General features: G+C 44.1%; 1 protein-coding gene across 7 annotated transcripts in view; it reads right to left on the reverse strand.

Moving 5' to 3' along the window:
• PHC3 (polyhomeotic homolog 3) overlaps positions 1 to 12,767 on the reverse strand; it is a 364,349-nt gene that overhangs the window by 104,763 nt on the left and 246,819 nt on the right. The gene's annotated exons all lie outside the window — the stretch shown is intronic.

Here is a 12,767-nt window from a genome sequence, read left to right on the forward strand (position 1 = left end):
GGCAAATACTAATGTGCGGACAGGTTTTTCTCCATTTCTGATGTTACTTTCTTGATTTTTTGTTTAGTTTTTATTTTTTGTATTTTTTTATTTTACTATAAATGTACACGAATGATACCATACTTACCTGTTCCACTGGTCTCAGCCACTTCCCCCACAGGCTACTGCTCTTCTTTTACCGGTTGGATACTCCTCTGGGTACATGAGAAATGGCTGAAAACAATCAGGTCACCTTCTCCTCCTAAATAAAACTTCAACATTCATTAGTACATATATAGGTTACAGTCATATTTTTCATATTTTTATTATTTTCTATAGTTTGTATGCTGGCCGTAACTGCTTCCACATCTACATATGGCGGTGTACTTGCATTCTCTTTTTTTTTTCTTCCTACTTGTTTATTGTTGCTACAAATTCAAACAGTTCTTATATTTTCATTTTTGTCTTACATGACTTTGGTTAGACATACCACTTGCAATACCTTAGGATCAAACTCACCAACCCCTCTTGCTGCCACAGGTTTAAACAATTTGTATGTCTGACCCTTTGTTTTTTTTATTTTATCAGACATATCCTTAAGTTCTGCAATACCTCTGGTTCAAAGCTGCTCACCTTAGGGAATGGTACCCTATCTTTGTCAGTCATACGTACCCATTCATTGCAAAAAGCCTCCGTGTGTGAACCATATTGTTCACACCTAATAAACCTTGCTGACTCTCTTGGTCGCACCTCTTCAACCTGAACCCTGGTTAAACATCCCTTACTTGAGCAACTGGCTCCCATAATTGTGGGCCTTTTCCCACAAACACCAAAATACTCAATATAAGGTGACGGTGAAAGTTCTCAGAGCGCTCTTCACCCGCTCACGCCACGTTGGCCAGTACTACCATACACTGTCGATAGCGAAGGCAATGTACCCAACTTAGGGCCCCTATTGACCTATATTTACTGGAAGTTTTTAGGAATAACTTACCCTTTCCAGTAAAGTATCTATCGTTGGAGATTATCCTGAGAGAGACCAGCGAAAACTCCCTATGCGCTTTATTATACACAAATCACGCTTGCGTATGCTCTATACAGCGCTAATGATACCGCGATTTTACGCAAAAGCTCGTAAAAAGGATATCATGTTGCGCTATATATTGCACCCACAAACGCGTGGTCCAATCGCACAGCATATAGGTACTTGTTACTTATCTGCCGTACGACCACTGGAATCGAATCACAAGCTGCGAAACCTCAGCCAAAAACTATATGGGTCACAACACAATTCACAATTCCCTACCATGCTCCTGTGTAAGTCTCCTCACGACTTACGTATTAAACCTTATACTAACGTGAGTCAGCCGCCTCACGACACAAGCCTCCACTCACTCGGTGTACCACACGACGGGATCCCGAATTCCCTGGGTTCGAATATCCACTCACTCCTACGTTCGCTCACTCAAATACACTTTGGTTTTTCTGTACAGAAAATTTTAATTCATTCAGATAGGCAGCTTTACCCCAGAGGCAATACAGTTTTTTTAAACTAAATTTAGAGTAACCTGCTTTTGAAATCTGATAGTTATGTGCTATTGTATTAAATGTCTACTATCCCACCTTTTAACTAAACAACACTATTGTGTAATTTGTACTTAGCGCCCAACTCTTACGCACTTTGCGTACACACGCAACCGTGCGTGTCTCTTACGCTGCATACGCAGTCCTGTACTTTGTCCGAGACACGTGTACAAAACCCTGCGTCCGCAATAAATCAAATGACACAGCTCTATAAATGTGAACAATACTAATTACTATTGCCCACTAGACACAACTTGTTCTGTATAAACTTTTATGCAGACCTGCGTTTGTGTCTTTACCAAAAACAAAAACACTACTTATGCAGCGCCTCACTAATGTAAATGAAGTTGAATGAAATAAACGAAAATTGAGAACTCCTGAGACACTGCGCTTGCCGTGACCACTATGTGAAAAAATGGATTGACAACTGAAAAAACAACAACAATGGCTGCGCTATGTGTCAGTAGTTGTACGTAAAGGGAGAGCAAACGTGTAGTATATAAATATAATGTTATTTAATGATAAAAATCACAGATAGAGAAATGACATTAAAACAGTTACAGCACACCTATATCTGTCTCAGGTGATTACTGGCTAATTTAGCCGTATAATAAATGATGGCTAAAGATGAAGGAAGATCATATTCCACAGTTCAAGAGGAAATGATAAAAATTTAATATAGTGCAATTCCAAATGGTTATCTCATAAACGTCATCAGGTAAGTGGTTGTGAGCATATAATACCTCTCCGAATGGGCTGGTAAAGATTAGCCGAGCGTCCCCGGCTAAACAGTCCTGCGTTGCCCAGTGTACTGCACAGCGGAGGGGAGATATAGATGCTGCCTGATGATTATCACTTGCTGCAGCGGAGAGGTGAACGTCAGCCTCCTGTAGTGGTAAGGGCTGTTCGACGGTTGTCACCAGTCGCAGCGGTGAGGTGAGCAGTGGCCTGCTGTAGCGGTGAGCCGGTCAGTGATGGTAATGGTGAGACCGATATGGATTGCACGAGAGCGTATCACCTGGATCAGGTGTGCTTAGAGGCGGGGTTCTGACGCGTTTCGTCACGATCACGTGACTTTATCAAAGGTGTGATCCTACCTCCAGACTAATCAGTATTTAAAGCCAAAACGGCTAATAACAAACACATGTTAGTAATTGACAATTAAAACAATGCATTAGATACACGTTGGCTCTCATAGTAAAACTGTTAGGGTCTCCTGCCCTGTGCTGCCACGTCGTCATGGCAACCGGGAGACAAGTGCTAGTGGAGTAACCTGAGCGCAGCTGATACTCCGGTTCGGGTCTTTTGCTGTGCAGTGGTTATAGGCTCTGTGCACGGCAGGGGATCCGGTGCTGGTTTTTGTGCTCACAGTCTGTGAGGTCTGAGTGGGGCGTGGACAGCACCTGCTTTATAAGGCCTCTTTTCAGGGTAAGCAGATGCTGCTGAATCTTTGTTGGTTAGTCAGTTCCTGAAAGTTAGCCAGTACTGTGTAGCTTTGTATTTGTTTGTTGCTTACTGCAAATAGGCCTGGGGATTTGGTATTACACTCTGCCAATCCAGACCTAGCAGTAAGACTGGAGTCAGTCGTTTAGCTTGCTGGGGTTCTGTTACTACTCTGTGAACTTAGCAAGTTTGCGGCTGTATTCTAAGACTTGCCTGTCTAATCCTGTCTCACTGTGCTAGGTGTCAGGGGCCAGTTTAGTGGCAGTAAGCTAAAACCTGTGCACTGCAAGTGAGAATTAGGATTGTGGGGACTCTCCTTGTGTCTATCATTCCATCTCTGACCAAGGAGTTTACTGCCACACCCGTTGGTAACCCTTTAGGGTTTTGCTGTTGCCCTTAGCAACAGCATTTCGGGTTCTCTACGTATTAAAACACAACATCTTGCTTTTTCCATCTTAGCAGTTCTAATACAAGGGAGATACCCAGTTCCTTAGCCTCTGGGCTTCTCTGTTCACTTTGTGTGTATTTTGTTACCCTATCACCTTCTGTGTACGTTATGTCATATTCCCCAGTTTGTCTGTGAGTCCATTTGTTTTGCATAACAGTTCAAACACCAGTACATTCCTGCAGACACTGGAGTGCATAACAGTTCTGACACCAGTACTTTCCTGCAGGCACTGGTGTGCATAACATATTCAGCAGCCTAATACTCCTGTTGAAATTTTGTGGGAATATGGAGCATACCCCTCAAAATACGTTGCAACAGGTGGTCGATCAGGTGCAGGTCCTGACTCGACAATTTACTGATTTGTCCATTAAAATGCACACCCCCCAGGCTGCTGGCAGAGCTCCCGCAGCAGCAGCACCTGCAGGGGTTAAGGAGTTGAAAGTAAATCTCCCGGATCGTTTTTCTGGAGATCGCTCGCAGTTCTTTTGTTTCAAGGAGAGCTGCAAGCTATACTTCCGGCTTAGGCCTCAGTCTTCTGGGTCGGAGATTCAGCGGGTGGGCATAGTGATTTCCTTGCTACAAGGAGACCCACAGGTCTGGGCATATGGGTTGCAGCCTGACTGTCCGTTGCTTAAAAGTGTTGATGCTTTTTTTACGGCACTGGGCATGTTGTATGATGACCCTGACAAGACGGCCTCAGCCGAGGCTCAGATTTCGATCCTTAAGCAAGGGCGAAGGCCAGTTGAGGTTTACTGTACGGAGTTTCGGAGGTTGGCCCATGATACCCAGTGGAATGACCCAGCCCTGAGACACCAGTACCGAAGAGGTCTTTCTAACCAGACAAAGGACCAACTGGTACAATATCCCTTGCCTGATAGCTTGGATCAGCTCATGCAGTTATCCATCCGGGTGGATAGACGGCTGAGAGAGCGTAGGCTTGAAAGGGAGACTGAGATTTCCTTTCTTCCCAAGGGAACCTCAGACTCTGAGGAATTTTCTGAGGAGCCTATGCAGATTGGGGCTACCCGCCTCTCCTCGCGTGAGAAGACGCGGAGGAGACAGCAGGGGTTGTGTTTGTACTGTGGGAATAAAGGTCATGTGGTAGTATCATGCCCAGAAAAGCCGGAAAACTTCAGGGCCTGAGGGTGATGGGAAATATCCTGTCAGGCCAGAAGTCAGAATTTCCCAAGAAGACTTTTATCATTCCGGTGACCTTGAAGATCCTCGGTCAAACTGTCAAGACTGAGGCCTTTGTGGACAGTGGGGCCGACGGGGTTTTTATGGACCGCCAATTCGCCCTGAAACACTCTGTTCCCTTAGTACCCTTGGCAACGGAAATTGAGATTTGTGGGTTAAACGGGGAACCATTATCCCAAGGTAAAATTACCTCTTGCACTAGCCAGATTTCTTTGTTTATTGGAGCCACACACTCTGAAAAATTGTCCTTTTATGTGACTGTCTGTACTTTTGCCCCATTGGTGTTGGGGTTACCCTGGTTAAGGGCCCACAATCCTCAATTTGACTGGGTCTCTGGGGAGATTCTTAGTTGGGGTACTGATTGTTTCAGGAGTTGCTTGAGCCTTCCAGTCAGGCTCTCGCAGCTAAGTTTGCCAGGATTGCCAGGGTGTTATGCAGATTTTGCGGACGTGTTCTCCAAAAAAGTTGCAGAGGTACTACCTCCCCATCGCCCCTATGACTGTGCCATTGATTTGTTGCCAAATGCTAAGCTTCCCAAGAGCAGGTTGTACTCCCTGTCACGTCCTGAGACTCAGGCTATGGCAGAGTACATTCAGGAGAACTTGGCTAAGGGATTTATCAGACCTTCACAGTCTCCAGTTGGGTCGGGGTTCTTCTTCGTGGGTAAAAAGGACGGTTCGTTGCGACCCTGCATCGACTTCAGGGAATTGAACCGTATCACGATTAAAAACTCATACCCACTGCCTCTCATTTCGGTCTTGTTTGACCAGCTTCGTACTGCCACCATTTTTTCTAAGATTGACCTACGCGGTGCGTACAATCTAATCCGAATAAGAGAGGGGGATGAATGGAAGACTGCCTTTAATACCCACTCAGGGCATTATGAATATTTGGTGATGCCTTTTGGGCTCTGTAATGCCCCGACAGTCTTCCAGGATTTCATGAATGATGTGCTCAGGGAATATTTGGATAGATTCTTAGTTGTATACTTAGATGACATCCTAATCTTCTCCCATTCCCTGGAGGAACATCGGAAGCATGTATGCTTAGTCCTCCAGAAACTCAGAGACCACCGGCTTGGGGCGAAGCTGGAGAAGTGCGAATTTGAAGTTCAGCAAATCGCATTTCTAGGATATATTATCTCCCCAGAAGGTTTCCAAATGGAGGGTTCCAAGGTACAGGCAGTCCTGGATTGGGTGCAGCCCACTAGTTTGAAGGCGCTTCAGCGTTTCCTGGGCTTTGCGAATTTTTATAGACGATTTATCGCTGGATTTTCGTCTATAGTGGCGCCCTTGGTGGCACTCACTAAGAAAGGGGCGGATGTTGCTCACTGGTCTTGTGAGGCTAAAGCGGCTTTTGCCCGTCTCCAAAGGGCATTTGTTTCGGCCAAGGTGCTGCGACACCCAGATCCAGAGCGTCCTTTTGTGGTGGAGGTGGATGCCTCTGAGATGGGTATTGGGGCAGTGCTTTCTCAGATGGGAGTGTCTGATAATCGCCTTCATCCCTGTGCTTACTTTTCCCGTAAATTTTCGCCTGCCGAGATGAATTATGACGTGGGTAACCGGGAATTGTTGGCTATTAAGGATGCACTCGAGGAGTGGAGACACTGGCTTGAGGGGGCTAAGTTTGTGGTCTCAATTCTCACTGACCATAAGAATCTGGCATATTTAGAGTCAGCGAAGCGTCTCAATGCCAGGCAGGCACGATGGGCTTTGTTTTTTGCTCGCTTTAATTTTTTGATAACATATCGCCCTGGGTCAAAAAACATCAAGGCTGATGCGCTCTCGCGGAGTTTTGCTCCAATCCAGGAGACCACCGAGGAGCCGTTGCCCATTGTTTCCCCATCATGTATTAAAGTGGGCATTACCCAGGACCTCTTATCATTAGTGCTTAGAGCACAGGAGCAGGCTCCTCCAGACCTTCCGGTAGGTCTTTTGTTTGTGCCTCCTAGGTTAAGACAGCGAGTGTTCCTGGAATTCCATGCCAAGAAGTCGGCAGGTCACCCGGGTATTGCCAGAACTCGGGAGTTGCTATCTAGGGCGGTGTGGTGGCCCTCGGTGGCTAAGGATGTGGATCAGTGGGTTCGGGCATGTGACATCTGTGCCCGAAATAAGACTCCTAGAGGGGTTCCTGTTGGCCCATTACATCCACTCTCTATCCCATCTAAGCCATGGACCCACATTTCAATGGATTTTGTGGTGGACTTGCCCAAATCCTCGGGGATGACAGCCATCTGGGTTGTCGTTGACAGGTTTTCGAAGATGGCGCACTTCATTCCACTGGTTGGGCTGCCATCAGCCAGACGCCTGTCTGAATTATTTATGCTGCATGTTGTGCGTCTCCACGGGTTGCCACTTGATGTGGTCTCTGACCGCGGATCCCAGTTTGTGGCCAAATTCTGGAGGGCATTTTGTTCCGATCTCCAGATTTCTGTCAGCTTGTCGTCAGGCTACCATCCGCAGTCTAATGGGCAGACTGAAAGGGTGAACCAGTCCTTGGAGCAGTTCCTCAGGTGTTATGTCTCCAAGTGTCAGACTGACTGGGTTGCTCATCTGTCCATGGCGGAGTTTGCCTATAACAACGCGGCTCACTCTGCTACAGGGATCTCTCCCTTCCTTTGTGTGTATGGGCATCATCCTAAGGCCAATTCTTTTGACCCCCTGGACTCCACGCCTGGTGGTTCCTCTGTGGTTTCGGTCCTTAGAGGTATTTGGCGGAAAGTGAAGAAAGCCCTTGTGTCTGTGTCATTAGTGACCAAAAGGGTTTTTGATAAGCGGAAAAGACCCTGCAGCTTCAAATTAGGAGACTTCGTCTGGTTGTCTACCAAGAATTTGAAGTTGAGACAGCCATCTCATAAGTTAGGGCCCCGGTTCATCGGCCCTTATAAGATCACCAGGGTTATCAATCCGGTGGCATTTCAGTTAGATCTGCCCCGTTCTTTGGGTATCAATAAAACATTTCATTGTTCCCTTTTAAAACGGGCGATTAGTAATCCTTCTTCCAGTGGAAGACCTTCCCCTCTTCTGATACGTGGCCAGAGGGAGTTTGTTGTTGAAAGGATTCTTGACTCCAAGGTGGTTCGGGGTCGGCTGTCATTTTTGGTGCACTGGAAGGGGTATGGCCCGGAGGAGCGGTCGTGGGTGCGCAGTTGTGATCTTCATGCCCCCAGACTGATACGCTCTTTCTTCTCGCAGTTCCCCGATAAACCCGGTGGTAGGGGTTCTTTGACCCCTCGTCAGAGGGGGGGTACTGTTAGGGTCTCCTGCCCTGTGCTGCCACGTCGTCATGGCAACCGGGAGACAAGTGCTAGTGGAGTAACCTGAGCGCAGCTGATACTCCGGTTCGGGTCTTTTGCTGTGCAGTGGTTATAGGCTCTGTGCACGGCAGGGGATCCGGTGCTGGTTTTTGTGCTCACAGTCTGTGAGGTCTGAGTGGGGCGTGGACAGCACCTGCTTTATAAGGCCTCTTTTCAGGGTAAGCAGATGCTGCTGAATCTTTGTTGGTTAGTCAGTTCATGAAAGTTAGCCAGTACTGTGTAGCTTTGTATTTGTTTGTTGCTTACTGCAAATAGGCCTGGGGATTTGGTATTACACTCTGCCAATCCAGACCTAGCAGTAAGACTGGAGTCAGTCGTTTAGCTTGCTGGGGTTCTGTTATTACTCTGTGAACTTAGCAAGTTTGCGGCTGTATTCTAAGACTTGCCTGTCTAATCCTGTCTCACTGTGCTAGGTGTCAGGGGCCAGTTTAGTGGCAGTAAGCTAAAACCTGTGCACTGCAAGTGAGAATTAGGATTGTGGGGACTCTCCTTGTGTCTATCATTCCATCTCTGACCAAGGAGTTTACTGCCACACCCGTTGGTAACCCTTTAGGGTTTTGCTGTTGCCCTTAGCAACAGCATTTCGGGTTCTCTACGTATTAAAACACAACATCTTGCTTTTTCCATCTTAGCAGTTCTAATACAAGGGAGATACCCAGTTCCTTAGCCTCTGGGCTTCTCTGTTCACTTTGTGTGTATTTTGTTACCCTATCACCTTCTGTGTACGTTATGTCATATTCCCCAGTTTGTCTGTGAGTCCATTTGTTTTGCATAACAGTTCAAACACCAGTACATTCCTGCAGACACTGGAGTGCATAACAGTTCTGACACCAGTACTTTCCTGCAGGCACTGGTGTGCATAACAAAAACATTATAAAACATGAAGCAATAAAAATATATGGCAGAAATCGCTTGTAGTACAATGACTTATATCCTCAAATTAGACATCTATATAAATAATCCTGTACTGTGCATAAGCATATTCATTGTGTCTTTACGCTTACTTCCTTAAAATACTGTTATTTCAAATTTACCTATAAATTTACCTATATAGCAACAAATGTATCCTATTTAACACAGATCTATAATGATTGCAATAATCTATAATTTAAATGATATGATTCAGATTGGATAGCTATCTTGCAGAACATACACTGATATAAATATACACATAATTACAATAATATTATTATATATATGTACCATTCACTGGTCTCCTATGAGACTCATTCACCAATTGAGTGCTTCTAATTTGCATATCAAAGCTATGTGCTTTTGCCTGCCTGTAAAAGTGGTTTTTCACTGCTAAGAAAAAGCAGTTACACAGGTTAATTTGCATTTCAATGGCTATCTTATAGCAAGCAGATTTAACTAAATCCTGGAGGAAAAAGAAAAAAAAAAACTTTGTTTATATCTGTGTGTAATTCTTACATCAAGTATTCATCTCACTATTAACTCTCACTAGGCCCAATTGAAACTATTTGTAATTGACTATGGCATGGGTTAAATAAATGCATTGGTAACTCATAAATGGTGTTTGATGTGACCAAGGAAAGCTGATTATTCTGAGCAGTGAAAATCAGCTATTTTGAAAATGATCTTCCCAAAATGGGCATTGCTCCTCCCCCTTCCACATCCATGAGGGTTACACAAAATGGTGGACAGGCCATGTGGCTAGTCCAAAATGGAGGACAGACCATGCAGCTTCCTTTGTCCCAAATAAATCACACACCATACAAGCACCAGAAGTTATTTTAGGCCTGAGATTTAAAAAAAAAACTATATCAAGGCTATGCAGCAACTTTTAAATGTACTTTTAACCCTACTGAACAGATAAACAATCCAATCTGAATCAAACACAATATGACTTATTTGAACTTTGTTTTGCAACAAAAAAAATAAATTTTAGTATCTTAAATATTATGAGAAACGCATTGTCCCTTGAAATTTCATATCATTGGCTTACTGATACCACAACAATACATTAACGTGGATGTTATTTTCATCAGCTTCGCGATGTGTCCATCGGAGCCCGTCAATTACAGCTGCGTTTGTAATGTACAGTGCATCATTAAGACCCTGATATCCCGTAAGAGCCCTCATCTGTGAATGCCAAATTGTTTTCTCACAAATATTTAAAATGCCCGCTCTAATATATATTGTAAACGCCTGCACCTCTTATTACCATGTGCTATGAATGTGCACTATACATAGCAAAACACTTCATCCCATAAGAGAAAACAATACACCCACACATTATCTGAGTTCCAAAGCTCATTGATGTATATATTTGTTATTAAAAGGATATGGATTCAATATATTACAAAGTACAGTATACCTATAGTTACATGGTTACACTCACACAGTAAGCAGTTAAAACATAGTTACATACAGTTACATATAGTTACAGTTGCATGCCAGCGATACAATACCATATCTTTCTCATATAAATTTGTCCCTCCATATGACTCTCTCTCTCTCTGTAAAATCATGCAAGAACTCCATCATCGTCTGGGACCGATCAGCAACTCTGAGACCAAAACAGGAACTGCTCTCCTGTGTGATCAGCAAGTGTTATCTAGTTTTTTGGGGGAGGGGACTCTCTCTCATTCATGATGAGTCACTAGTTTCTTTGTATATGCTGAACAGGTTCAGCCTTGGGGACGTCCAAAGGGGCTGGCCTGAGCTTCCTGTTTGGAATATCTATTGTTCTAATAAAAGTGATTTTAGCTTTTATACATTTAATCATAATTATCCGCTGCAATGTCCCACAACTTCACAACAAGCACCAAATGAATCTACACATCAATCTGGTTGCTTCAATAGTAAACATGACCGGTCTATCTGTTTCGTTCAAATAATAAACATACTTGACATTACTTCATTACATAATTTTAAATCATCATGATGTCTGGCGCTTGATATCACTATAATCATGTACTGCATGAAATAAGTGTCGAATCCATCTCTGTGGCATGTCCGTGTAAATGCGTGTGTTACCATATTTTGCTGTGCTCGCTGCGCGTATTTGCAAGTATAGCGACTCATATGTGTGTAGTTTGTATGTTCTTTTTATGTAATATTTTTGACTTCGACACTAGTCTAGTACATTAAGCCTGTCCAGATATCAAGTTAGGACTTGTAAGTGCAGCTGGGCTTCAGCTAATTCCCTGGTCGGAAATAACAGGTCCTATATATCATCACCCAAACTTAATGAATTTCCATTCCTCCAGACTGGAATATATTGGGTATATTAACCAGGGACATATATATTTCTCCTGGATTCTTTTTACTGGAATTTTATGCACACACATACAATATATATCAAGCAATCTACACAGTCGGATTCTTTTGTTTGCTAAACTCCATTAGTGTGCTTTACAATAATCTGCCCATTTGAGGATTTTTTTTCATATATATACTGCTACCTATAGTTTTTTTAATTAAATACTAACTGTGTATTAATGGGATGCGGTCAAGATCCCGCCGGACGGAATCCCGGCGGTCGGAATCCAGACACCGGAATCCAGACCGGCACAATCCCGACATATTCTCCCTCCGTGGGTGTCCACGACACCCATGGAGGGAGAATAAATTAGTGTGCCAAGCGTAGCGAGGCACCGTGCCTGCAGTGTGGCGAGCGCAGAGAGCCCGCAAGGGGCTGCGTTGCGCTCGCCTCCGTCGGGATTGTGCCGGTCGGGATTCCGGTGTCGGGATTCCGACCGCCGGGATCCCGTCAAGCGGGATTTCGTACTGATCCCGTATTAATAAATATATAGTTTTATTTTTTCTGATGCTTTTTTTTCTATATGTTTTTTATGTATGTAATAGATATACAACTCTTGGGTGTGCGGTTACACTCTGCTACATGCGCACCCTGGCAAATGTATATCAAAGCACGATAGCACACCCAACAGTGGTATATCTATATTATAAAATGGGCCCTGTTGTGACGAAATAGTGGGAAACAAATATAGAATAGGAGCAAAAAGAAGTTGCAAATAGGCTGTTATTTTACTGTAAGAAATGTGTATGTCTGTTGGTGAGGCAGGGATGCGCTTCTTTCGGTGAGGCGGGGATATGCCACTGTGAGTTAGGCGGTGATGTGTTGCTCTCAGGGAGGCAGGGATGTGCCGCTGTCAGGGAGGTAGGGGTGTGCCACTGTCAGGGAGGTAGGGGTTTGCCGCTGTGAGTGAGACAGGGATGTGCTCCACTCAATGTACTGGGATGCTTTCAATTAGGTCATTATGGGAATTATGTGAAAAATTGGAATTAACAAGTAAATCCTTTGGCGCTCGTAGTGAGTTGCTTTTCTTAGAGCAGCTAATACACCGGGGTTAGTTAGACCCTCCAACTAGAACAACAATGATGAACAAGAATAAGCGCTGGGAAACTGGATAAGAAATTTCTGACAATTTTAATAAAGAAATATAAATTGATTACTGTTGCAACAGATAATTAAATAAAAATTAAGTTCAATTAAAAATTAGGGCATAATATAGCACTGCAAGAGTTTAAAAAGTCCCATATGGTTGGTATGGTATATATAGTATTTGCTGGTACTCAAATGAAACAGTTTATCCCCAGAGATTTTTTGCCACAGTCCAGGAACAATGATAGCGAATGGAAAAATGAAAACTGCAGTTGGATTGACCTTACGTAGCTAGGTTCAAGACGCCTCTTGGTCCAGTTGGTTGCTCAGGTCCAATAGTGCAGATGTCCAAATCGCTGATGTAAAGAGTTCCTATATCCGACTTCTAGGCGTTTGTATGGGGATGAGGAATCAGAGTCCAGCTGCTC

The sequence above is a fragment of the Pseudophryne corroboree genome, chromosome 4, assembly GCF_028390025.1.
Source record: "Pseudophryne corroboree isolate aPseCor3 chromosome 4, aPseCor3.hap2, whole genome shotgun sequence".
NCBI lineage: Eukaryota > Metazoa > Chordata > Amphibia > Anura > Myobatrachidae > Pseudophryne > Pseudophryne corroboree.